At 37.8% G+C, this 25,562-nt stretch overlaps 1 protein-coding gene and 1 long non-coding RNA gene across 3 annotated transcripts in view; one reads left to right on the forward strand and one right to left on the reverse strand.

Annotated features, from left to right (window-relative positions):
* Positions 1 to 525: 525 nt before the first annotated feature.
* Positions 526 to 25,364, reverse strand: LOC138761785 (uncharacterized). 2 transcript variants are annotated; one of them, XR_011356504.1, is made up of 4 exons: positions 25,184 to 25,364; positions 22,167 to 22,250; positions 16,503 to 16,588; positions 526 to 792 (listed from the first exon to the last, which is right to left on the reverse strand). It is a non-coding gene; the product is annotated as an uncharacterized lncRNA (long non-coding RNA). The 2 variants fall into 2 exon arrangements; XR_011356505.1 differs by lacking the exon at positions 16,503 to 16,588.
* rab5b (RAB5B, member RAS oncogene family) overlaps positions 25,242 to 25,562 on the forward strand; it is an 83,709-nt gene continuing 83,388 nt past the window's right edge. Inside the window, exon 1 of the mRNA XM_069934505.1 lies at positions 25,242 to 25,346. The gene's annotated coding sequence lies outside the window, so the exon portion shown is untranslated. The remainder of the gene's footprint in view (positions 25,347 to 25,562) is intronic.

A 25,562-nucleotide genomic window follows, 5' to 3' on the forward strand; every position in this document is an offset into this window, starting at 1 on the left:
ATAGCTAGGGAATTTCTAAAAGCCTTTCCCATCCATCTGCTCAGAAAATGACCAGATGAGGTACTATTGATCACCAATGTTAGTTTGACTTGCACTATCTTCGGACTTCAAATAAATATCCCCCTTTAAATGAAAAATATCTATCTGATATCACAGCCAAAAAAAATGAAATCTTGAAGACTGCACCAATTTATAATGCAGACAAAAGTTTATTTTTATCTTACATTTTCAGTGGTTAGTTAATTTGGTGGCCTTTCAAAAATAAATTCGGTTTTCTTCCAGGGTTTGTCACTTTGTTTATCTCTTATTCTGTGGGTTAGAATTTCCTCCATGGTTTCGTGTCCTGAGTATGTTTCTGGTGATGTCATCTCACGCCTTTAATGGGCACTAATTAAATATTTAATGTGTTTCCTTTGTTTATCTCATTCTCCACTAAGGGCACAAATCCAGCATTAAACTGACCACAACAGTTAGAGAGCCCAACCAACCATTCAGGTATCTTAAATATTTTGACTATCGGAGCTGTTTGAAGTCACTAATTTTTTTAATGAGTTTGAAACTTGAATTCTGGCAAAGATCCAGCACCAAGAGAGAAATGCTCAAAAGAAGTCTAATTTAAACATAAGGAAGTAACGTCAACAGTGTGCATTTCATCGCCTCAAACCAACTGGAGTATTGACACATTATTTTGATGGAATACTGCAGATAACATTCTTTGCTGACCCCTTCAAATTTGCAAAATATGGGAATCCAAAATTCCAAGGAGCTTTGATGTCGGAATGGAGTCTGTAACTAAAAAGCATAATTTGTGTTAATTACCACCAAAATAAAGAGAGATGCAGAAAAACAAATGTTAAGTGTGTGTGGGGTTTGGGGGGTGGGGTGGGGGGTTGGGGGGTCATTGAATGGCAGACCAGAAATAATTTAAGTTTGGCAAGGGAACATAAGGCACAACAGGCAATTGTGTCTCATTCAACTGCCATGAGTCTGCAATTTTGGAAGGTTTACTGATATCAAATTTCCTTTTATTGCAATGTGACAATTTAGCAGAATATTGGACAGCATTTCAGATAATTTTCAGCTGTTTTTGGGATCGATCTAGAACCAAGTCCATTGATTGCAATGTTATTTAACATTGAAGCAAAAACAGGTCTTAGCATTTTCTACATTACTGGCTAGAAGAGGAGTATTGCTGAAATGGAAAGAGGATTTTCCATCCACCCATAGACAATGGTTATTGGATATTACGTCCTTTATAAGTTTGGAAAATAAAATCAGACATAATGTTAGGAAGATTAAGATCTCTTTCAATAAGAGTCGGGGTCCATTAATAGCTTACTTTCATATTTGGAATGATCATGGTGCGGAGATGCAGTAAATGGGCATGTTTTGTCAGATCTCTGGAGGCCGTTCCTCAATTTCAAGTCTGCTTGAATACCAATTCCAACCTTGGTTGGTGGACAGGATTAGATCTGTATAATCAACCTTTTGTTTTCCTTTTTACTATTCACTATTGACATAATATGTTGTTTTATATTTTATGTAGGTATGATTTGGGGAGATAAAGTGTGGCAGGTTTTTACAAACAAAACAGATCTTATTTAAAATACTAGAGTTCTGCTCAAGCTAGAGAGGCCAGCTCCGAACATCTTTGCAAAAGCTTTGGGGAGTGCTCAAGGGACTTTACTAATGGATTGTTGTTTTGAAAAGCAACAGATGAAAAATCTCAAAGGATTAGGTTGGGAGCCACGGTCTGTCTGAGAGCTGTTTGCTGTTCTAAGAGGGTCGTGTGATTTTGCAAGCAAAGGGAGTAAAACAGGCTTCTGTCTGAGACTGCTTTCAGGTGCATTTTCTGCCAAGAATGCACCTGCAGAAGTGGATACAGACCTGTGGAATGGTCTTTCAGGTGGCAGCCCTGAAAGCGCTGCACAGTCCACCTGAAAGGGACAGCTGCAGGAGAGGCGTCTCGGAGCGCACTCTGGTTCCTGTCCATGGGATGTCAAGGGAGGGGGGGGGGCTGTCAGGTGCAGGGAGTTGGGTCACCGGCTGATTATCATCCCGCTGCCTAGCAGTCCCTTTCAGATGGCTGTATTCTGGTGCCTCGGGACTGCTCAGATGCAGAGATTATACCTTCAGGAGCAGGGTCGGTGAGTACTCCTCCAAGCTGCATCAGGCGGCCTCCTGACAGCCGCATTCGGGTAGAATATGTGGCTTTACATTGGGTATTTAGCCACCTGATAGAGGCTTGAGAGAGAGGGGGAGAGAGAGTTCTGCAGTGATAGAGTTCAGCAGCAGTAGCAGCTGGTACTTGAGCATGACAAGCTGGCAAGATTGTAGAAAAAAAACATTTTGAAGACAGGTTGTGAATGCTTAGTTGAGCCTGGTCAAAGCCCTTGTGGTTCATATAAGAGGAGAGGACTGGCTGTCTCACACTTCACTTAAAATAAGGGAAACAAAAAGAAACTCTGTGGTGACCTGAAAGAAAGAGGTTATCATCTGGAAAACCCTGATGGGGCAAGTTTCTTTGGCAAGACACTGAAGTGGCTGATTAAAAGGGATCAGTTTTTGTTCAGCGAACAACAAATCTCTCTCTGAAACCCGACAAGAACCACTTATTAGAGTGGTAACCAATTACCTTTCAAGTACCAAAGCCTGGTGAAATTCATAAATGTTAAATTCTGTGCATAGTATAAGAATTGTCTGCAACCAGTGAACTTGGAGGAGTGAGAAGTGAGATTGGACTGTGAATCAAAGAACTTTTCTGAACTTACACAAACATTACATTTATGCACGCTTACAATTAGAAAGAGGTTAAGTCAATAGTGATAAGTTAAAGTTTGATCCTGTTTTCATGTTGAGAGATAATTAAAAGCAACTTTTGTTTAAGTAACCATTTGCCTTGGTGATTATCTATAGTTGCTGGGCTTTGGGGTCCTCTGGGATCATAACATTTTGGCGGCTCATCCTTTCGGATTGAAAATTGGAGTTTTGGGATCTTAAAGTTTTGGAGTTTTTGTAATTTATTAGTTAATTGGTTTTTCCAAGCTAATTTAAAGCTTGTGTGTGTGGAAAAACAGCAGCTATGGATGTTGATACATTTTTGTCACAATCATCACCTGCCGAGCAAGAGAAAAGAGGATCTGATGGGTATTTCTAAGGCATTAAAGCTGACTGAAGTCGAGCATTGGATGAGGAAAATACAAATACAGAGGATTATAGTGAAATGTTATATAGATGAGGGAATATTTGTTGAGAAAGACAGATAATTTTCTGGAGGAAAGATCTGTTGAATTGGAATTGGAGAAATTGAGGGTGTTTGAAGAAAATGAGAAATGGAACTTTGAGTTGCGGAAACAACAAGATGAGGGAGAGGAGGCTGAAAAACAATGTGAAGAAGCTGAAAAACGGAGGAAATATGAGTTAGTGGAAACTGAAAAACAGAGGAAATGAATTAGAGGAAACTGAAAAAAGTAGGGAGGAAATTGAAAGAGACAGATGGTTTCAATTGGAAAAGATCAAAATTGAGATGGAGGGAGGTAAGAGAATTGAGGCTGTAATTTCTGGGGAGAGGTTTTTGGTTAGTACAGAGGTAAATCTAGTTCCTCCTTTTGAGGAGAAAGATATAAATACATATTTTCAGCTTTTTGAAAAGGTCATTGAGAGCTCAAGATGGCCAAAAGAAAAATGGCCTCTTAAACTTCAATGTATGTTGAAGGGGAAAGCACAAATTTCATACTCTAGCTTGACTACAGAGCAAGTGGCAAATTATGATACTGTTAAACAAGCAGTATTGAAAGCTAAATATAGGAGTTTTCAGAAGTTCCAGAAGCATACAGACAAAAATTTAGGAGGTTGGTGAAAACATGGAACCAATCTTATATGGATTTTGCTCTTTCAAAATCTGTATGTTTTGACCGTTGGTTCACCTCAAAAGGAATAAAGAATGATTTTGAAAGATTAAGAGAATTGATATTAATTGAGGAAATTAAAAGGTGTGTTCCAAATGAGATTAAATTTACCTGGATGAAAGACGCGTGAGAACATGGCAGCAAACGGTTAGGTTAGTGGATGAATTTGAATAGTAAGCCTGAAATTAAGTCTGGGGAAAAGGTTAAGAGAAAGATGAAGGTAAGGTGGGAAACGACAGAACTTCTAGATTTGTATGTCATTTTTGTAAGAAACTTGGTCATGTTATTGCGAATTGTTTAGTGTTGCAAACGAGACGAGAAACAGAGGTTTTACCAGAAGCAAGTATTCAGACAGTTGAATTTAAGGCGAGCAGATGTTTCAAACCTAGTAAGGGTGCCATGGATGATTTCAAACTTTTTGTGTAATCGGGCTTGGTTTCAGTAAAAAAGGGAGAATCAGAGGTTCCAGTTAAAATTCTTAGAGATACTGGAGCTGCTCAGTCACTGTGGTTGCAAAAGGTTTTAACTTTTTTTTGATTCAACTAATTTATTCATTCTTGAAATTCATGTCTCGTACAACGCAAGTATCACCTTTCTCTTAAACTGAGGTTAAATTAGATTTTCAAATGATTTATATTTAACACTGGTTTTCAAATGGTTGCAAAACCGTCTAAACCATCCTTCATTCAGACACCAACTGCAAATCTAAAGCAAGGAAAACTCTCTGCCCTGAGGAGGAAAGGGTTAAAGATGTGTTTATAGTGACAATTGGATGGAGGATCAAAAAGGGTAAATAAAGAAAACTCCTATATTTAGTGGTGAAACTGAATGTACATGGTAAACAGAAGTGGAGGCCAAAAATTAATCACCCTCGGGCACATAAACAGCCAAATATTTTTTTTAATCTACATCATTTAGATTTTTTAAAATATTTTTTATTTCTTGCACTGGAGCTTTTCTCAAACTAAACAGGCCAGCTCCAAATACCTTTGCAAAAGCTTTAGGGAGTGCACCAGGGACTTCACTAATGGATTGCGGTTTTGAAAAGCAACAGATGAAAGAACTCAGAGGATTAGATTCCGAGCCAAAGTCTGTCTGAGGGCTGCTTGCTGTTCTAAGAGGGTCATGTGGTTTTACAAGCAGAGAGAGTAAAACAGTCTTTTCTCAGAGAGAGGGAGAGAGAGTTCAGAGGCAGCAGCTGGTATTTGAACATATCAAGCTGGCAAGCTTGTGGAAAACCCCCATTTTGAAGATGGGTTGTGAGTGCTTAGTTCAGCCTGGTCAAAGCCCTTGTGGTCCATACAAGAGGAAAGGACTGACTGCCTAATGTTTCACTTGAAATAAGGGAAACAAAAAGGAACTCTGTGGTGACCTGAAAGAAAGAGGTTATCATCGAGAAAACCCTGATGGGGCAAGTTTCTTTGGTAAGACACTGAAGTGGCTGATTAAAAGGAATCAGTTTGTGTCCAGGAACAACAAATCTCTCTCTCTCTGAAAACCAACAAGAACCTTCCTGAGTGGTAACCAATTACCTTTCAAGCACCAAAGCCTGGTGAAATTCATAAATGTTAAATTCTGTGCACAGTATAAGAATTGCCTGCAACCAATGAAGTTGGAGGAGTGAAAAGTGAGATTGGACTGTGAATCAAAGAACTTTTCTGAACTTACATACATATTACATACACGTGTGCTCATAATTAGAAGGGGGTTAAGTTAGGTTAAGTAAGTTAATAGTGATAAGTTAAAGTTTGATCCTGTTTTTAAGTTTACAAATAATTAAATGCAACTTTTGTTTAAGTAACCATTTGCCTTGGTGAATATCTACTGCTGCAGGGTTTTGGGGTCCTCTGGGCTCGTAACACTATATGTTAAGATTGGAATATGAGTCCATGTATTATTGTTTCTCTGATAATGATACCATTCCAAATGTATATTATATATAAGTTATTAGGACTCGAGCTGGCAGAGTCCGCAAGCATCGAATCCATGCTGCTGAAGTCCCAACTGCGCTGGGTGGGTCACATCTCCAGAATGGAGGACCATCGCCTTCCCAAGATCGTGGTATATGGCAAGCTCTCCACTGGCCACCGTGACAGAGGTGCATCAGAGGTACAAGGACTGCTTAAAGAAATCTCTTGGTGCCTGCCACATTGACCATCGCCAGTGGGCTGATCTCGCCTCCAACCGTGCATCTTGGTGCCTCACAGTTTGGCGGGCAGCAACCTCCTTTGAAGAAGACCGCAGAGCCCACCTCACTGACAATAGACAAAGGAGGAAAAACCCAACACCCAACCCCAACCCCAACCCACCAATTTTCCCTTGCAACCGCTGCAACCGTGCCTGCCTGTCCCGCGTCGGACTTGTCAGTCACCAACGAGCCTGCAGCAGACGTGGATATACCCCTCCATAAATCTTCGTCCGTGAAGCCAAGCCAAAGAAGAAAGAAGGACCTATGATGTATGGTTGTATGATATTACTCAAGAAAAATAATTTAAAAATAAAAGAAAATGTAACATTAAAATGAAAGGTCCTTTTGCCTGCTGTAAGGCAAAGAGTTGCCATGAGAATTGCCCAGTGCCCCTAGAGGAAAAAGAGAAGCAAAAGAGAGTGCCTTTAGAAACACTGTTTGTAGATTCGCCTCCAGCACTCACGATCCATTGGCAACCCAAGCTCCAGATAAAAACTTCCAATACAGTCAGGAAACTTTCAGAGCCAGAAGCCCTTCAGAGTCATTAGGGACAATGGCTCCTCCTTCGTCCTTGACATCGGTGGTAAGAAGGAGAATCTTACCATTGACTGTCTGAAACCAGGGTATTTGGACTGAAATGCGCCAGTCACCACTCCTCCCCCGCAACACAGGACAGACCGCCCAAGTCAACGGACAAGGCCTGATCGCCGGTTCAGGGGGTGGGGGCTCGTTTTGCAGCTTTTGCATGGAGACATGGACCAGCCCACAAAATGGCTGACAAATATGGTGTCTGTGTGGACCTGGGGGTGACATTGGCCATTGTCCCAGGTGACCTCCCACATTCCGTGAAGATGGTGAACTCTGGCGGGAATGCTGGCCAATCCCAGGCCAGTGCTCCAATGATGCGGGGCTCTGATGTCAGCACCTGGGGCCCATATAAATGCGATGGCCAATGCAATAAACCAGTCTTGTTTTCAAGGCTTTGGTGTGTGTGTCGTTCTTCTCCATGCTCGCGTAGCATGAATGCTACAATTCTTTCGATTGTTTACATGTTACGCTGTGCACAGTTAAATTTTGCACTACCAATTAATGGTAATTCTGTCACGCCAACAGGAAAAAGGAATCTCAGAGTTGTACGTGATGTCATGTATGTTCTCTGACAATAAATCTGAAAAAATGGTGAGACTGCTTTTGGTGCTATACTCTAGTTAGTAAAAGAAACTTATAAGATTACAGCTTTCCCTCCATGATCCACCCAGAATCAGTACACAGACAAATTATGAGGAAATTTTCAGTTCTTCCTGTCTTCTGCCTGCACTTTCGTCTTTCACATTTTGTGTTCTATTCATTTCCACATAGATTATTAGCAGCAGTACAGGCCCTTCACCCATGACGTTGTGCTGACCGATGTAAACCTACTCAACAATCTCTTTTCTCCATATCTCGCACTCATAACACCCTAACTTTCTTACATCCATTCGCTTATTCAAGTCTTTGGAATGTCCCTATTGTACCAGCCTCAACCACCACCTTCATGCATTCCCAGCACCTAACATTCTCAATGTAAAAAACTTACATTGGACATCTTCCCTAAATTTTCCTCCACTCACCTTAAACAGATCCTCTGGTATTTGCTATTAGTGACACAAGAAAAAGGTGCTGGCTATCCACCATATCTACTTCATTCTCATTTTTTAAAAAACTTGAGAGTACCTTCTTTCATTGAAAAATCTTTGAATTTAGCTAATACCATGTGTTTCTCTGCTGGAGGTGGTTTTTGGGTGTTGCTGTGCCCTGAGAGCGGTGGTGTCCATTTTTGGATTCCTTGGGCTATAGTTCTCCACATTCCTTGGCACCGTGTAGAAGGTCAGTTTTCTGAATCACCTCACTTTTGTGTGGTGCTGGGGAGTGGCATCTCGAGGGAACCTGGATGTGGGGAACCACCGTTCTCTGGAGGTACAGCCGTGCCTGCAGTCTACTTCCTATAGAGGAATGGCATTCTATCTGTTCCCATCATGGGAGTTTAATTTTTTTTCTTCCATATTCACCTTACAAAAATGAATGGAACTTGAGAACATAGATTTAGGGTAAAGGGTAGGACAATTTGAGAGAATCTGAGGGGAACATTTGTCATTGAGAGGTGAGTACATGGGAGAGTGTTGGAAGCAGAGTGCGGATGGCATTTGACAGGTGTATAGATTATAATTTTATAACCACCAGTGGTAATAGGGATAGGATGAGGGTATACATATGTCTCTGATTGGACAAGCTGAGATATCTGCCCTCCTCCAGTTGTGGACTGCTGACAATTTCTGATGTTATCTGGTCATCACTGACAGTCATATTTCCAGCAGTTAAGGATCTAAATTTAAGGGATTACAGGCTATGTGATTAATATGGGTGTCCACAGGTCAGCACGGACACAGTGGACTGAGTGCCTTGTTTCCATACAGGTCTAAGTGTACTGTACTTAAATGCATTAGAAATAAAGGAGATGTCCTTGTTGTACAGCCGCAGATTAAATGATATGACATTGTGGCCATCACCGAGACATGGCTTAATGATGTATATGATTGGGAGCTGAATGTCCAAGGGTACACAGTGTAAAGATAGGCAGGTAGGCAGAAGGGGTGGTGTGATCCTGATGGTAAGGAATGATATTAAATCACAAGAAAGAAGGGACAAAGGGTCAGAAGAGGTAGAATCCTTATGGGTTGAGTTAAGAAATGGCAAAGGTAAAAGGAGACTATTAGCAGTTATATACAGGCTCCCAAACAGTAGCCGGGAGGTGGACTACAAGTTACACCTGGAAATAGAAAACGTGTCAGAAGGAAAATGTCAAAGTAATTATGGGTGATTTTAACATGAAATTGGGATTGGGATCTCAGGAGAGAGAGTTTGTAGAATGACCACGGGATGGGTTTTTGGAACAGTTTGTCAATAAGCCCACCAGGGGATTGGCGGTTTTTGATGGTGATGTGTAACGAACCTAAGGTGATTAGGGAACTAAAGATAATGGAGCCCTTAGTGATTGAGTTCAGTTTCAAATTTGAAAAGGAGAAGTTGATATCAGGATGTGTAAACCAAGCCATGAAAGACCCCAACAATGAAGACGCTGTTTACATCCGGTACCGCACGGATGGCAGTCTCTTCAATCTGAGGCGCCTGCAAGCTCACACCAAGACACAAGAGAAACTTGTCCGTGAACTACTCTTTGCAGATGATGCCGCTTTAGTTGCCCATTCAGAGCCAGCTCTTCAGCGCTTGACGTCCTGCTTTGCGGAAACTGCCAAAATGTTTGGCCTGGAAGTCAGCCAGAAGAAAACTGAGGTCCTCCATCAGCCAGCTCCCCACCATGACTACCAGCCCCCCCACATCTCCATCGGGCACACAAAACTCAAAACGGTCAACCAGTTTACCTATCTCGGCTGCACCATTTCATCAGATGCAAAGATCGACAATGAGATAGACAACAGACTCGCCAAGGCAAATAGCGCCTTTGGAAGACTACACAAAAGAGTCTGGAAAAACAACCAACTGAAAAACCTCACAAAGATAAGCGTATACAGAGCCGTTGTCATACCCACACTCCTGTTCGGCTCCGAATCATGGGTCCTCTACCGGCACCACCTACGGCTCCTAGAACGCTTCCACCAGCGTTGTCTCCGCTCCATCCTCAACATCCATTGGAGCGCTCACACCCCTAACGTCGAGGTACTCGAGATGGCAGAGGTCGACAGCATCGAGTCCACGCTGCTGAAGATCCAGCTGCGCTGGATGGGTCACGTCTCCAGAATGGAGGACCATCGCCTTCCCAAGATCGTATTATATGGCGAGCTCTCCACTGGCCACCGTGACAGAGGTGCACCAAAGAAAAGGTACAAGGACTGCCTAAAGAAATCTCTTGGTGCCTGCCACATTGACCACCGCCAGTGGGCTGATAACGCCTCAAACCGTGCATCTTGGCGCCTCACAGTTTGGCGGGCAGCAGCCTCCTTTGAAGAAGACCGCAGAGCCCACCTCACTGACAAAAGGCAAAGGAGGAAAAACCCAACACCCAACTCCAACCAACCAATTTTCCCTTGCAACCGCTGCAATCGTGTCTGCCTGTCCCGCATCGGACTGGTCAGCCACAAACGAGCCTGCAGCTGACGTGGACTTTTTACCCCCTCCATAAATCTTCGTCCGCGAAGCCAAGCCAAAGAATATTTCAGTGGAACAAAGGAAATTACAGTGAGAGAGGAACTGAACTAAGTTGACTGGAAAAGTAGGCTAGATGGAGGGATGGCAGAGTAGAATTGGATGATATTTCAACAAGAATAAAGTGCAGGATAGATTTATTCCAAGAAAAAAATTATGAATGGAAAAATGGCACAAATATGGCTAACAAGAGAGGTTTTTTAAAAAAAAACTTTATTTATTCGTTCAAAAAACAAATAATATATGACATATACAGCAATTAAACATGAACATTTTTTATATATATAAAAAAGAAAGAAAAAGAAAGAAAAAAAATCCCCCCCTTCAGCCAACTCTCCTAAGGAGAGCCACAAAAAAGAAAAAAGAAAGGATATTTTAAAAAAAGTTAAATATACATATTAAAATCTAATCAGTATAAATTCAAATGTAAATATTCCAAATATAACAGCCACTTATTAATAACAAAATTATTTATCATGAGAAACACGTAATTTTTTCCTTTATTAAACAATATTTCATCTCATCATGCCATCTATTAATATCAATCATATTTGTATCTTTCCACATACTAGCAATACATTTTTTCGCTATGGATAAAGCTAAATATACAAAAACAAGCTGAAACTTATCTAATCCCAAGCCTTTCAGAGGTTGCAAACTACCCAATGAAAATACTGTTGGATCTAAAACTATTTTAATCTTATACAGATATTCTAAAAACGATTGAATTTTCTTCCAAAAAGATTGTATATGTATACATGACCAAACGGCATGAAAAAAAGTTCCAACTGTATCACCGCATCACAAACACAAATCTGATTCATTAAAACCATATGTTTTTTTAATTTTTCAGGAGTCAAATATAATTGATGTAAAAAATTATAATTAATCATTGCATAACGAGCATTTATCAATCTAGTTACACTATCATAACAGATATCTAACCAATCCTCTTCAGAAAAAGTAAAACCAATATCCGCTTCCCATTTAATTTTAGATCTATCCCAACCCTTTTTATCCATACCATCCTGTAATATTTGATACATAAATGAAATATAACCCTTCTCTGGTACCTTTATAAGCAAAGTCTCAAATTTAGTCATTTTAGGTAAAATCATCTCTCTACCAAACATACATTTTACCAAAGATCAAATTTGATCATAAAGAATTCTTATCAATACCAAAATCTTCCCTCATCTGATTAAAAGATAAAAACTTACCCTCTTTAAAACAATCTCCCAAATTTTTCACACCTTTAAATCTCCAATGCAATAAACTTTGATTATGTATTGAAAAAGAAATAAGTTGATTATTATACAATGGAGTCAAAGCCAATAATTTACCTCTAGAACCTATCATTTTATTTTTCTTTATCCATAACTTCATTAAATGTTTTAGTATAGGCACATTATATTGTTGTAACAAATTCATATTCCACCTAAACAAAAATTGATGTATTTCAAATTCAGAAATACTTGCCATCTCAATTTTAGCCCAACTAGGAGGCCGTACCAAATCCATCAATGAACTCATAAATTTAAGTTGGGCTGCCTCATAATAATTTTGAAAATGTGGTAAACGTAATCCCCCTAACTCATATTTCCAAGTTAATTTATTCAAAGCTACTCTCAAAAATTTACCCCTCCATAAAAACTCCCAAACCATTTTATTTAAATCTTGAAAAAAATTTTATCAAGTAAATACGGAATAGATTGAAACAAATATTATATACGCGGAAAGATATTGATCTTAATTGTATTTATCCTTCCCATTAAATTAATAGGTAAATCTTTCCATTTAATCAAATCAGTTGTAATTTTTTTCATTAATGGAGCATAATTTAATTTGTATAAAGATTGATAATTAACATTCAAAATTATACCCAGATATTTAATTCGATCAGTCCACTTAAAATAAATAATATTATTATAAACTGAATAATCTCCTTCACTTACCAGTAATATTTCACTTTTTTCCCAATTAACTTTATATCCAGAAAGACATCAATATTATATTAAACATTCATTCAAATTCAAAAGTGACTGAGCTGGATTTGTTAAATACACCAATACGTCATCAGCAAATAAATTAATTTTATACTCCTCATCTAAAACTTTCATACCTTGTATCTTGTCTTTTGTCTTATCAACTGTGCCAAAAGTTCAATCACTAACGCAAACAAAACTGGTGATAAAGGACAACCTTGACGAGTTGATTGAGTTAACTTAAAAGATTCCGAAATCAAACCATTCGTTAATACTCTAGCTACCAGTTTACTATATAGAGCCCTAATCCAACCAATAAAAGAAGGACCAAACTTAAATTTCTACAAAACTTTAAACAAAAAAATTCAATTCAACTCTATCAAATGCTTTTTCTGCATCTAAGGATATCACCATCGGATGATCTAAAGATTGTCGAAATCTATTAATCAAACTAATCAGTCACAAAATATTATCCAAAGCATATCTATTATTTATAAAACCTGTTTGATCAATATGAATCAACTTCAGTAAAAATTTAGCCAATCTAATTGCTAATATTTTAGCTATTATTTTATAATCTACATTTGACAATGAAATTGGTCTGTATGAAGATACCTTTATAAAATTTTATAAAATTCAACTGAAAATCTATCATCACCAGGCGATTTATCGTTCGGCATTTCCAGCATAGCCATTTTAATTTCTGAATCAGTAAATGGTTCTTCTAACTCTTGTATTGCCCCATCCTCTAATATCGGTCAATTCAACTGTGATTTTTTAAAAATCAATCGATCCAGTTTCCTGTTTTCCTTCAGATGTATATAGCTTTTTATAAAATGAATAAAATTCATCATTAATCTCACGAGGTTTATGTAATAAGAGAATTCCGTCTAACAGCATTAATAGTCTTTGATATCTGTTCTTTCTTTAATTGCCATGTCAATACCTTGTGTGCTTTCTCTCCCCATTCTTAATAGCGTTATTTAGTCCTATTAATCACACATTCAAATTGATAAGATTGCAAGGTATTTTATTTCAATTTCAGCCTAGATAATTCTATTTTCTGATCGTCTGTAACATCTTTCTGAAATTCCTTTTCTAACTCATTGATCTGTTTCTCTAATTCAAAACTCTGATTTAATTGATTCTTTTTTATTTTAGAAGTATAACTAATTATTTGTCCTCTCAAATAGGCTTTCATAGCATCCCATAATACAAACTTACTTTGAACAGATTTAGAATTTTCTTTAAAAAAAATTAATTTGTTTTTTCAAAAAAATCAATAAATTCTGTATTTTTTAACAACATTGTATTAAATTTCCAATGATAAGCTATTTGAATTTTCTCAGAAGTTTCATATGTAAAATATAACAGAGAATGATCTGAAATCACCCTACTTTTATATTCCGCTTGTTGTATTTTCCCTTGTAAATGTGCTGATACTAAAAAGAAGTCAATCCTTGAAAACTATTCATGTCTAGATGAATAAAAGGAAAAATCATTCTCTGTTGGATTAAGACGTCACCAAATATCTACTAAATTAAGATCTTTCATCAACGCTTGGACCTGAATTGCCATCTTGGATTTTTTAACTTTCTTTGGAGATTTATCTAATAAAGGTTCCAAAACACAATTAAAATCACCACCAACTAAAATATTATCATTAGCTTGACCCAAACATAAAAATGCATCCGAAATAAATACTTCATCCTCTGCATTTGGAGCATAAATATTAAGTAAAGCAAAATTCACAAAAAAATCTTTACAATTCAATTTAAGAATACATCTTGCCTTTTCCTCCATTGATTGTAATTCAACAGATAAATTTTTATGTATCAAAATTGCTACACCTTTAGCTCTGGAATTAAACATGCCCAACCCAATCCCTTTTTAATTTCATGCTTTCCTTCACATTCAAATGTGTTTCTTGTAAAAAGGCAATATCAATTTTCATTTTCTTAATATACGCCAAGACTCGCTTATGTTTAATCAGACTATTTAATCCTTGAACATTAAAAGTAGCAAACTTCAACTTTGACATATCTACTATTATTACTAAATACGAATAATATCTTTATAGAAAAACTCAAATCAACATATATAGGCCCTCCAATTAAAAAAATCACAAATTAAAAACTAAAAAAAAGTAGAAAAAAAAGAAACCCCCCCCCAAAAAAAACTACCAAAAGGTAGTAATCCCCTAAACAAAAATTGGGTGTGGATCATCCACCAATGGCTGATGACTAGTAAAGGACTTAGTGCAAATCTCTCCCTCCCCAGCCAAACAATCAGTAACATCAAAATATCATAATAACAAGAAAAAAATAAAATAAGAAAATTCTTCTTTTCATCCAAAAGACTCCAATCTCGAAGATCTCATTTCAGAAGGAGATAGACTCTTTCCATTCCCATTTTTCCCATTTCTGCCATTTCTTCTGTTTCCAGAGCTACCAAATTTTCCTTTAGGAGATAATGGTGGACTACATCTTTGTCCTCTTATATCTGGCAATGAGTCAACAAAAATCTTTGCTTCACAATCAGTTTCAAAAAAACCGATATTGATAATCTCCGTAAAGCACCTTCAACACTGCAGGGTAACGAAAAGTAGACATAATCTTTACGGCACAAAACTTCTTTAACTGGATTGAATCGGCATCGACGTTGAATGACATCTTGACTCAGATCAGGATAGAAAAAACTCTATGCTATTCTGAATCAATAATGGGGTTTGTTGTTGTCTCGCATTTTGTACTGCAAGTCGAAGTATTGCTTCTCTATCCAAATAATTCAGACATCAAATTATTACCAGTCCCAGGGGTTGACCAGCTGAGGGTATGTTTCTTAAAGCTCTATGGGCTCTTTCCAGTGCCAATCCCCCAGAGAAAAATTCTTGCCCTAATATTTGCGGAATCCAATCTTTAAAAAAACGAAGAGGATCTTCTGGCAAACCAACAATTTTCACATTATTCCTTCTGCTTTGATTTTCCAAATAATCTATTTTTCTTTCCAGCTCCTTCTCACGATCTCCTAATTCTATGACTGATTTTTCCACCTTCAACACTTTTTCTGTTAGAAGTCACTTGTTGTTTACAGTCCAAAAAAGCAGTCTGAAATTTTTAAAAATCTTCATAAGATGCATCCACTTGTGTCTCAACCATATTTAATTTTGAACTTATACCAGCATTTATTTGAACCATTGCATTAATTTGAGATGTCAACAAATCCATTCCAGGCTTTATCACAGCTTAAATAACTGCATTCAATTGCATACATTGTGAATCAGTAAATCTCAGCTCTGCTCTATCTGACATGGTGGCAGAACAAGGTAACTGCAGCTCCTGCTGCAATTCAACAGAAGGCATTTTAAAAGTTTAACTGTGGGTCTGGACTCCCAGCGACGGCACCCCGACTTCCTCAGGGGATCACCGCTGGTCTTCCCCCACATCTTAACAAGAGAGGTTAAGGCTAAAAATAAAAGCAAAAGGGAGGGCATATGAGGAATCAAAAATTAGTGGGAAAAACAGAAGACTGGGAAACTTTTAAAAACTTATAGAAAGAGACAAAGAGTCATTAGGAAAGAAAAGATGAATTATGAAAGGAAGTTGACAAATAACATACAAAAGGATACTAAGAGTTTTAAAAAAATGCTTGATGAATAAAAGAAAGACATGGGTAGATATAGAGCTGATTGGAAAATGAAGCTGGAGAAATTATAATGGATAATAAAGAGATAGCAGAGGAACTAAATGAGTATTTTGCATCAGTCTTCACTGTAAGACATTAGCAACATACCTATCTCAGGGAATAGAATCAAGTACAGTCAGAATTACTAGAGAGATTAAATGAACTAAAGATAGATAAGTCTCCTGGACCAGATGAAGGGTATGGAATCAGGATTGGATAAATATAAGATTAGTTTATTTGCAGATGATATATTAATTTATTTAACTGAACCATTAGAGTCGTTGAAGGTGTTACAGGAAAAGTTCATACAGTATGGGGAATTAACTGGTTATAAAGTGAATTGGAATAAAAGTGAACTTATGCCATTGTCTGAAGCTGATTATTCTGGTTGTAAAGGAGTGGTAGCTTTTAAATGGTCAAATCAATTTAAATACTTCAGTATTAAAGTAAATAAATATATAGATCAATTATTTGATTTAAATTATTTATCGTTAATTTCTCTAATAAAAGATGATTTAAATAAATGGAAGGACTTACCTTTAACTTTGGTGGGTAAATTGTATAAAAATGAATATATTTCCTAAACTTCAGTATTTCTTTTCAAAATATACCTTGTAATGTTCCTAGAAAGTTTTTAAAGGATTTGAATACAGTGGTTAGGACATTTTTCTGGAAGAGAAAATTAGCTCAATTCTTTCTTTCTTTTTCAATCTTTTTATTATTATTATAATTTATAAATACATACAGTTCAAAGAGATATAAAAAATACATAGTAAGTAATGAATTAATACAGAGATATTAAACAATAATATTACAGAATAAAAATATATCATAAAAAAACATTTTAGATCAGTTTAGGGTGTGAACTATCTCTAAATAAAAGATATAATTAATAACAATATATGAAAAAAGAGAAAAAAAAAACCCCAAAAAAGAAGAAAAAACAAATCTGAATTAAAAAAACTTAAAAAAAACCTACAGATATAGCTAAACCACGCCGATCACTCCGATCTCATCTTACAGCCCAATTATCATACATAATCATAGAAAGAAAACAGAGCCAGATCAACTCACCACAAATGAAAATATTGAATAAATGGTCGCCAGGTTAACTCAAACTTAGAAGGGGATTCATAGACAGAGTTTCTAATTTTCTCTAAATTTAAACATAGTATATTTTGGGTAAACCATTGGAAAACAGTGGGAGGATTAACCTCTTTTCAATTCAATAGTATAGATCTTCTAGCCATTAGTGTAAGAAAAGCAATCATACGATCCGCAGGAAGAGATAAATAAGTCAAATCTATCATAGGTAATCCAAAAATTGCAGTAATGGGATGTGGTTGTAAATCAATATTCAAAATAGTAGATATAATGGAAAAAATTTCCTTCCAATAATTCTGTAAAGAGGGACAGGACCAAAACATATGTGTAAGGGAAGCTATTTCCAATTGACATTTATCACATATAGGATCGATATGAGAATAAAAGCGATGGAGTTTATCTTTAGACATATGAGCTCTATGAACAACTTTAAACTGTATTAGTGAATGTTTTGCACATAGAGAAGAAGAGTTTACCAGTCGCAGAATTTTATTCCAATTTTCATTGGAGATATGAAGGTTGAGTTCTCTTTCCCAATCATTTTTAAACTTTCCAAAAGTCCCAGAATTAATTTTTGTAATTATATTATATAATTTAGATATCACACCTTTTGGAGGGAATTTTGAATATAGTATATCCTCTAAAACAGTTGTAGTCTCCCGATTGGGAAAAGAGGGTAAAGTCGAAACTAAGAAACTCCTAATCTGCAAATATCGAAAGAAATGAGATCGAGGTAAATCATATTTCATGGATAATTGTTCAAATGACATGAAAGAGTTATCCAAGAATAAATCCGAAAAGTATGTTATACCTTTAACTTTCCAGAGTAAATAAGCTTGATCAATTAGAGAGGGATGAAAAAGGAAATTTAGTACAATAGGAGTTTCCAAGATAAAATGACTTAGGCCAAAAAATCTCCGGAATTGAAACCATATATGTAGTGTATGTTTAGCCATTGGATTATCAATTTATTTATATAATTTAGTAAGAGTGAAAGGGAGAGCAGCTCCCAAAATAGAGCTAATTGAAAAATTTTGTATCGGTTTAATTTCTAAATTTACCCAATGGGGATTTAGAGATAATTCTGAATAATTCAACCAGTACCTTAAGTAACTAATATTAATTGCCCAGTAATAAATTCTAAAGTTGGGTAATGCCAACCCTCCCTCTAGTTTAGATTTCTGTAAATATTTTTTCCCCAATCTAGGATTCTTGTTTTGCCAGATATACGAGGACAATTTAGAATCGACCTTATCAAAAAAAGATTTAGGAACAAAAATAGGTATAGCTTGAAATATATATAAAAATTTAGGTAAGATCATCATCTTAATAGCATTAATTCGGCCTATCATGGATAGGGATAATGGTGACCAATTGGTAAGTAAACTGCCGATCAGGTCCAATAGAGGGAAAAAATTAGTTCTAAACAAATCTTTATGTTTTTTAGTAATCTTAATCCCTAAATATATAAAATGGTCTCTAGCTATTTTAAAAGGCAAACTATCATAAATAGGAACCCATCCATTAAAAGGGAATAATTCACTTTTATTTAAGTTCAGTTTATATCCCGAAAAATTACTAAATTGGGCTAATAAAGATAAAACTGCAGGAATAGAAGCTCAATTCTTTTGCATAAATTAACATGGAAATATGAGTTCGGTGGTTTGCAACTTCCAAATTTCTTAAATTATTCTAAAGCTGCTCAATTAAAAATTGTAAATAGAATGTTTGATTTGGATAGCCCTTTGACTTGGGCAGATATAGAATTGGAAAAGATAGAAGAGATTATTTTATTTATAAATCGAATGGTAAATTAATAAGTTTTTATAAATCACCAATTTTATTTCATTTGATAGGTATTTGGGAAGGGGTAAATAAATAAATTGGTAATCAACGTAAATTGTCTGGATATATTCCTTTATATCAGAATAAATATTTACCTTTTACGGTTAATAATAACCTCAAAATTTGGGATCAGAAAGGAATTCAGATGATAAATGATTGCTTTGAATTGAGTTGTTTTTTTTATTATTTGAAAGATTAAAGGAAAAATATCAAATACCTACTCAGACACTTTTTTGTTTCTATCAAATTAAATCAATGTTGTATGATTATTGTATGACATTTGCTTTTACCTGTAGAGTCAAAATTTGAAACATTGATTCATAATTGAGGGAAAGAAAGGTTTTATTTCTGAAATGTATAAATTACTGGAGAAGAAAATGCCTAAAATTGAGTTGCATAAATCACGGCTTAAATGGGAGAAGGACTTGGGAGTTGACTTCGATAATGATCATTGGAGAAATATTTGAACAAAAATTGTAAATGTTAGGTATAGACGTAACCTATAATTTTATACATCAGTTATATTTGACTTCGGAATATCTGAAAATATATAATTTGAGTGTTTCTGATTTGTGTTTTCGTTGTAACGATCAGAAAGGCATGTTTTTACACTCAGTATGGTCTTGTGATACAGTTAGCTGTTTTTTGGTATAGGGTAAGAGATTATTTGCAGAATATTTTTTGAATAAAATTTTCTTTAGATCCAAAAATTTTTAAAATTGGAGATATTAATGAAATGGGTTTGTTTTATAAATTTCAAATGGCTTTTTTGAGATTAGCTTTAGCAGTGGCGAGGAAATGTATAGCTATTTTGTGGAAAGGTCACATGGATCTTAATTTACAAAGATGGCATTTGGAATTGAGATGGTGTATTCCATTGGAGAAGATAACATAATTTAAGGGAAAATATTATGATTTAAAAGGAATTGGAGCCCATATTTGGATTATTTTAGTTTGAAAATATAAGGATAGGGTTTTGAGTCCCGCTAACTCTCCTTATCATATATTAAGTGAATTCTATTTCTTTCTCTTCTGGTGGGTAGAAGGGTTTTGATGTAGGATAGAGGTGGGGTGTAGTTTTAGGTCTGGAGGGGGGTTTGGGGTTGTTTTTTCTGTAACCATGTTAAATTTTGATTTTGATATTGTTATATTTCACTTTTTGTAATCATAGTTGTTTATTTTCTTTCATAAATATAATATTTAAAAAAAGAAATATCTCAAGGTGCATAATATGATAGGTCTAGCCAGCATGGTTTCATGAAGGGAAGACCTCTGCTTGACCAACCAATTTCAAGTAGGATAGATAAGGGAGAGGCTGTGGATGTGATTTGATTTTTAAAAGTCCTTCAATAAGATGCTGCATAAGAAGCTTCTTAATAAGATGAGAGCCCATGGAATTACAGGAAAGATATTACATTGGGTGGAACATTGGCTGATAGGCAGGAAGCAAATGGTGGGAATAAAGGGATTCTATTCTAGTTGGTTGCAGGTTACTCGTGGTGTTCTGCAGGGGTTGTTGTTGGGGCATTGTTTTTTTACAATGTATATTACAATGTATATCCATAATTTAGATTATGGATTGAATGGTTTTGTGGCCATGTTTGCAGATGACACCAAGATGGGTGGAGTAGGAAGTGTTGAAGTAACTGAAAGGTTGCAGAGTGTCTTGGAGAGTTTAGGAGAGTGGGGAAAGAAATGGCCGATGAGATACAATGTTGAGAAATGTACAGTTGTACATTTTGGAAGAGGAAATAGGCAGGCAGATTATTATTTAGATGGCGAAAAAATTCAAAATTCGGAAGTGCAAAGGGACTTGGGTCTCCTCGTGCAAGATAACTTAAAGATTAACCACCAGGTTGGATCAGCAATAAAGAAAGTGAATGCTATGTTGGCATTCATTTCAAGAGGAATAGTGTACACGAGTAAAGAGGTGTTGATGAGCTTCTATGGGGCACTGGTGAGATCTCATTTGGAGTACTGTGAAGCTTTGGACCCCTTATCTTAGAAGATATGTATTGATGTTGGAGAGAGTTCAGAGAAGATTTACCAGATGATTCCTGGAATGCAAGGGCTAACTTATGAGGAGCATTTATTGGCTCTTGGACTGTATTCATTGGAGTATAGAAGAATGAGAGGAGATCTCAGAAACATATGGACAGAGTAGATGTGAATGTTTCCCTTGGTGGGTGAGTCCAGGACAAGAGGGTACAGTCTTAGAATTAGAAGGTACCTATTTAAAACAGATATGAGGATAAATTTCTTTAGCCAGAGGGTTATGGATTTGTGGAATTTGTTGCCACATACAGCTGTGGAGGCCCGATCATTGGGGGAGTTTAAGGAGGAGATCGATAGGTATCTAATTAGTCAGGTTATCAAGGAATATGGGGGGAAAGGTCAGAATTTGGCACTACGTGTGAGAACGGTTTAGCTCATGGTAGAGTGGTGGACCAGACTTGATGGGCCAAATGGACTACTTCTGTTCCTTTATCTTGTGATCTTGTATGACTTTGACTGTAAAATACAAGTAGCAAGAATATTGTAGAACTAACAAGGAAATGGGAAGCTGCTGCAGCTCATCACACCTGATAATTATTGACATTTTAATGAGGTACAAATGTTTGTTCTGCTGGGCTTGTTGCATGGTGTCACAGTTTTATAATTCTCCATTTTTTTCTGGCTTTTAGCTTTTCCATCAGACCTAAACCTGGAGCAATTCTTTTCTCTGTTGTGGAGAGATTTAGCAACTACTTTGACATGATTAGCAAGAAACTTTACAGATGTGTGAGTGTAGTTAATCGTGATTAGAGAAACTCAGCATGTCCTGCAGCGTCCATAGGAGGCAAAGATAGATAGCATTTTAGGCCCATCGTAAAGGAATGAGCAAAAAGCAGGCAAGCATCTGAATTAAAAGGTGGGGGAAGGGGATAGAAGGGTTAGGAGGAGTAGTACGGGCCAGCAGTCAAGAGATTGGGGGAGGGGAATGCTGAGCTGGAAAGAAACGGAGGAATAGGACAAGAGAGAGAGAGAAAAACAGGGTTTGGGAAGCTGGAGGAAAGGAGACACAAGTATAGGGAAAGGAAGAAATGACCAGAATAGCCACAGGCCTGATAGGGTGCAAAAATTAAAATCAAATCAAATTTAAAAAATCTTTCTTTTATGATGGTGGTGAACTCTCTTGGCACGGGTCGGGGGGGCAAGACTGGGACATGTCTGTCACAGCTATGCACTGCAATGAATTGATGACACAAATACCTCCTTCCCTGGTTTTTCCAGACACTGGTGTTCAGTCAGCATGATGGAGAGTGTAGTCCTTGAGCTATCCGATCTCTTAGAACACTGAAAATTACAAGTGCAAGGAGTAAAAGATCTTAGATAGTTGGCTGATAATGTCTCAGATTATTGGATCCCCCTGAAGCGCAAATAAAAGCTCTCACGACCGGAGGGAGAACAAATGCTTTTATTAGTTTATAACTAAGGGTAGAGTTTCACAGTAGTCTTTGGAAGGGTTCTGGGTTTAGGCAGGAAACCAGGGTGAGCAGATGGGGGCGGGGCCAGCATAAGCACAACACACTACCAGTGAATCCCAGTTCACTGCACCCCCCTCATATCAACTGCCAATATGTTTGCATGTACAGGGAAACATACTCATTTACATTTTTCATATTTTCCATAACAAATTAGTTTTAGATTTAACAGTGCATTCTCTAAATTTAAGATTACAACTGTTCAGATTTTGTTTTTCATCAAATAACAGCAATACATTTCATGAACCTGCATTTTTCAGGAGGGCAAGGGTCCGATTGGTTGAAGTAGGCTGCAGAGGATTTGTAGCCACGTCGACATCAAGGCTACTCTGGGAGTTGGAAATGCGAGGAAAGTCACACCGACAAGCAGTCAAAGATTTCTCCAAAGCTGCTGAAAAGGGTAGTCAGTGGCTCTGGATGAGGAGAAAGGATTCCACCTGGGTATCCAAGTGAGTGAATGGCACCTAAGAGGGTGAGCCCGGGATGCCGGGATTCACTGCTGAACCCTCCAAAAATGTCGTGGGTCTACCAGTGAAACACTGAGGAAGGAGGGCGCCCACTTGATAGCCCAGAAGATGTCACCACACTTGGCTAACCCTCAGAGTCTAGGCAGCAAGTGTCAGGAGTGCAATAAGGGATGTTAACATCTCGTCCTACATAATGTACACAATGTTTGGCTCACAGTGATGTCCGACTAATTCAGTGTGAATGATATCGTACTGATATTCACAGAGCCACCAAACTATTTCTAAAAGATGGGTGGAACTGCTGCCTTGAAAGAAAATGTGGTTGATTAATCAATTGAAATTATGACTAATTGTCCATTCCATTTCCTCCTCTGAACTCTGTCTTTGGCTTCTTACATTGTTTCCATGAAGCCCAAGGTAAACTGAAGGAATCTTTTTAAGGAATGCCAGCATGTTATAGTCCCAGGGCGAGGTCTCACTAGGGCCCTGTATAACTGCAGGAGGGCATCTCTGTTCCTATACTCCAATCCTCTCTTTATGAAGGCCAACATGCCATTTGCCTTCTTTACAGCTTGTTGAACCTGCATGCTAACTTTTAATGACTGGTGTACAAGTACACCTTTTGCACTACCCTACTCCCTAGCTTGACTCCATTTAAATAATACTCTGCTCTTTTATTACTGCCTCCAAAATGTATAACCTCACATTGAACTTTATCTTCCATTCCTCTGCCCACTCCCCCAACCTGTCCAAGTCCCTCTGTATTTTCCTGACATCCTCCTCACACTTTACACTGCCACCCAGTTTAGTGTCATCTGCAAATTTGCTCATGTTGTTAATAATCCTTTCATCCAAATCATTTACATAAATGATAAACCACTGAGGACACAACACCGATCCCTATGGTACCCCACTCGTCACATCTTGCCATCCTGAAAATGGCCCGTTTATCCCAACCCTTTGTTTCCTATTTCTTAACCAATTTTCTATCCATGTCAGCACCCTACCCCCAATACCATGCTCCTTGATTTTGCCTACTAGTCTCCTGTGCGGGACCTTATCAAAGGCTTTCTGTAAGACCAAGTACACCACATCCATTGGCTACCTTCTTTGTCACATCTTTGAAAAATTCCAGAAGGTTAGTCAAGCATGATTTTCCCTTAAGGAATCCCTGCTGACTAGCACTGATACTATTATTTCTGCCTAAGTTTTCTGCTATTTCTCCTTTTATGATAGATTCCAATATCTTCCCCACCACTGACGTCAGGCTGACTGGTCTATAATTTCCCGAATTCTCTCTCCCTCCCTTCTTAAAAAATGGCATTACATCAGCCAATCTCCATTCCACAGGCACCTCCCTCGAATCTATCAAACTTTAGAAAATGTCGACCAGTGACTCCACAATTTCCAGAGCCACCTCTCTAAGCACCCTGGGAGCAGTTCTCTCCCAGCCAACAGAGAAGGAAGGAGGAACATGTCAATTTTAGACAGATGACATCAAGCAAAACCATTATGCTGGATGGAATGCAAAAGATTCACAAGAATTTTACCCGATTGGTTGGAATGAATTGTCAGACCAGGCTGGAACATTTTTTCCTGGAGCGTAGGAGGTTAAGGGGGAAACCTTATAGACCTTACTAGAAAGTCATTAGGGCATACACAAGGTAAACAATAATTTTCCCAGGATATGGGGAAGCTAAAACAAGCGGGCACAGATTTCCGATGTGAGGGGAAATTTTTAAAAAGCATAAGGGGAACCTTCTTCAGCCAGAAGGTGGTGGTGAGTGCAGAATGAAATTTTAGTCTCAATACCAAATTGCAGCAATATTAGGATACCAATTTTTGCCACATGACAAGTTTGCATCTGACTGCAAGCATAAATAAAAGTTGTCATCTATTGGGGTAAAGAGAAATAAAGGTCATTCCACATTCTTTCTGAATGTCCCAAAGCACTTCTGTAAAAATTAATACTTTTAAGTTGTAATGTCAGTTACAGCTGAGTAGAGGTAACCTGTTCCCCTCTGTTGAGGGATAAATGTTGGCCAGTGAACTGATACTAACTCCTTCATTCTTGAAAATAGTGTCATGGGATCATCTGAAACTTGAATCCGTCAACTCCTAGCCCAGCGGTAGGAGTAACACCAAGGGAAACATAATGAGACCCCAAATAATCGGGAACACTATTTTGTTTTCCACGCATTGAATAATACGATCGTAATATGACTGTTGCCAGAGTACAGCGCGAGCTGCCCATCAGCCTCCCTCCAACACGCCCTACCTGACCCGGCACGGCAGCTGGGACAATGAGGGAGGGACTCTTTGCGGCGGATCGATACACTTCAAACGCAGCGGCGGAAATGAGAGAGGCGCCGCGAAAGAGTGCGGCAGGGCAGTGGTACCGGGAGCGGGGAGCGCAGCGGTGGCGACGACCGCAGGAGCAGGTGAGAGGGGAGGGAGGCGGGTGGTGGGGGGGGGAAAGCTCTGTCACGGGACGCCCTGTCCTGGGGTTTTGTGAGCGGTTCAGGCTGATGACGTTGGTTTTCACCGAGGTCAGCTGACTGCGGGACTCGGAGCAAAGCTTCTCCGGCGTGAGGGTCGGGCTGACAAGCGACGGGGAGGCTGCGGCCTCCCGGAACACCGGGCTCGGGCCTGCCGCG

This window comes from Narcine bancroftii, chromosome 4 (genome assembly GCF_036971445.1).
Source record: "Narcine bancroftii isolate sNarBan1 chromosome 4, sNarBan1.hap1, whole genome shotgun sequence".
In the NCBI taxonomy this organism is placed as follows: domain Eukaryota; kingdom Metazoa; phylum Chordata; class Chondrichthyes; order Torpediniformes; family Narcinidae; genus Narcine; species Narcine bancroftii.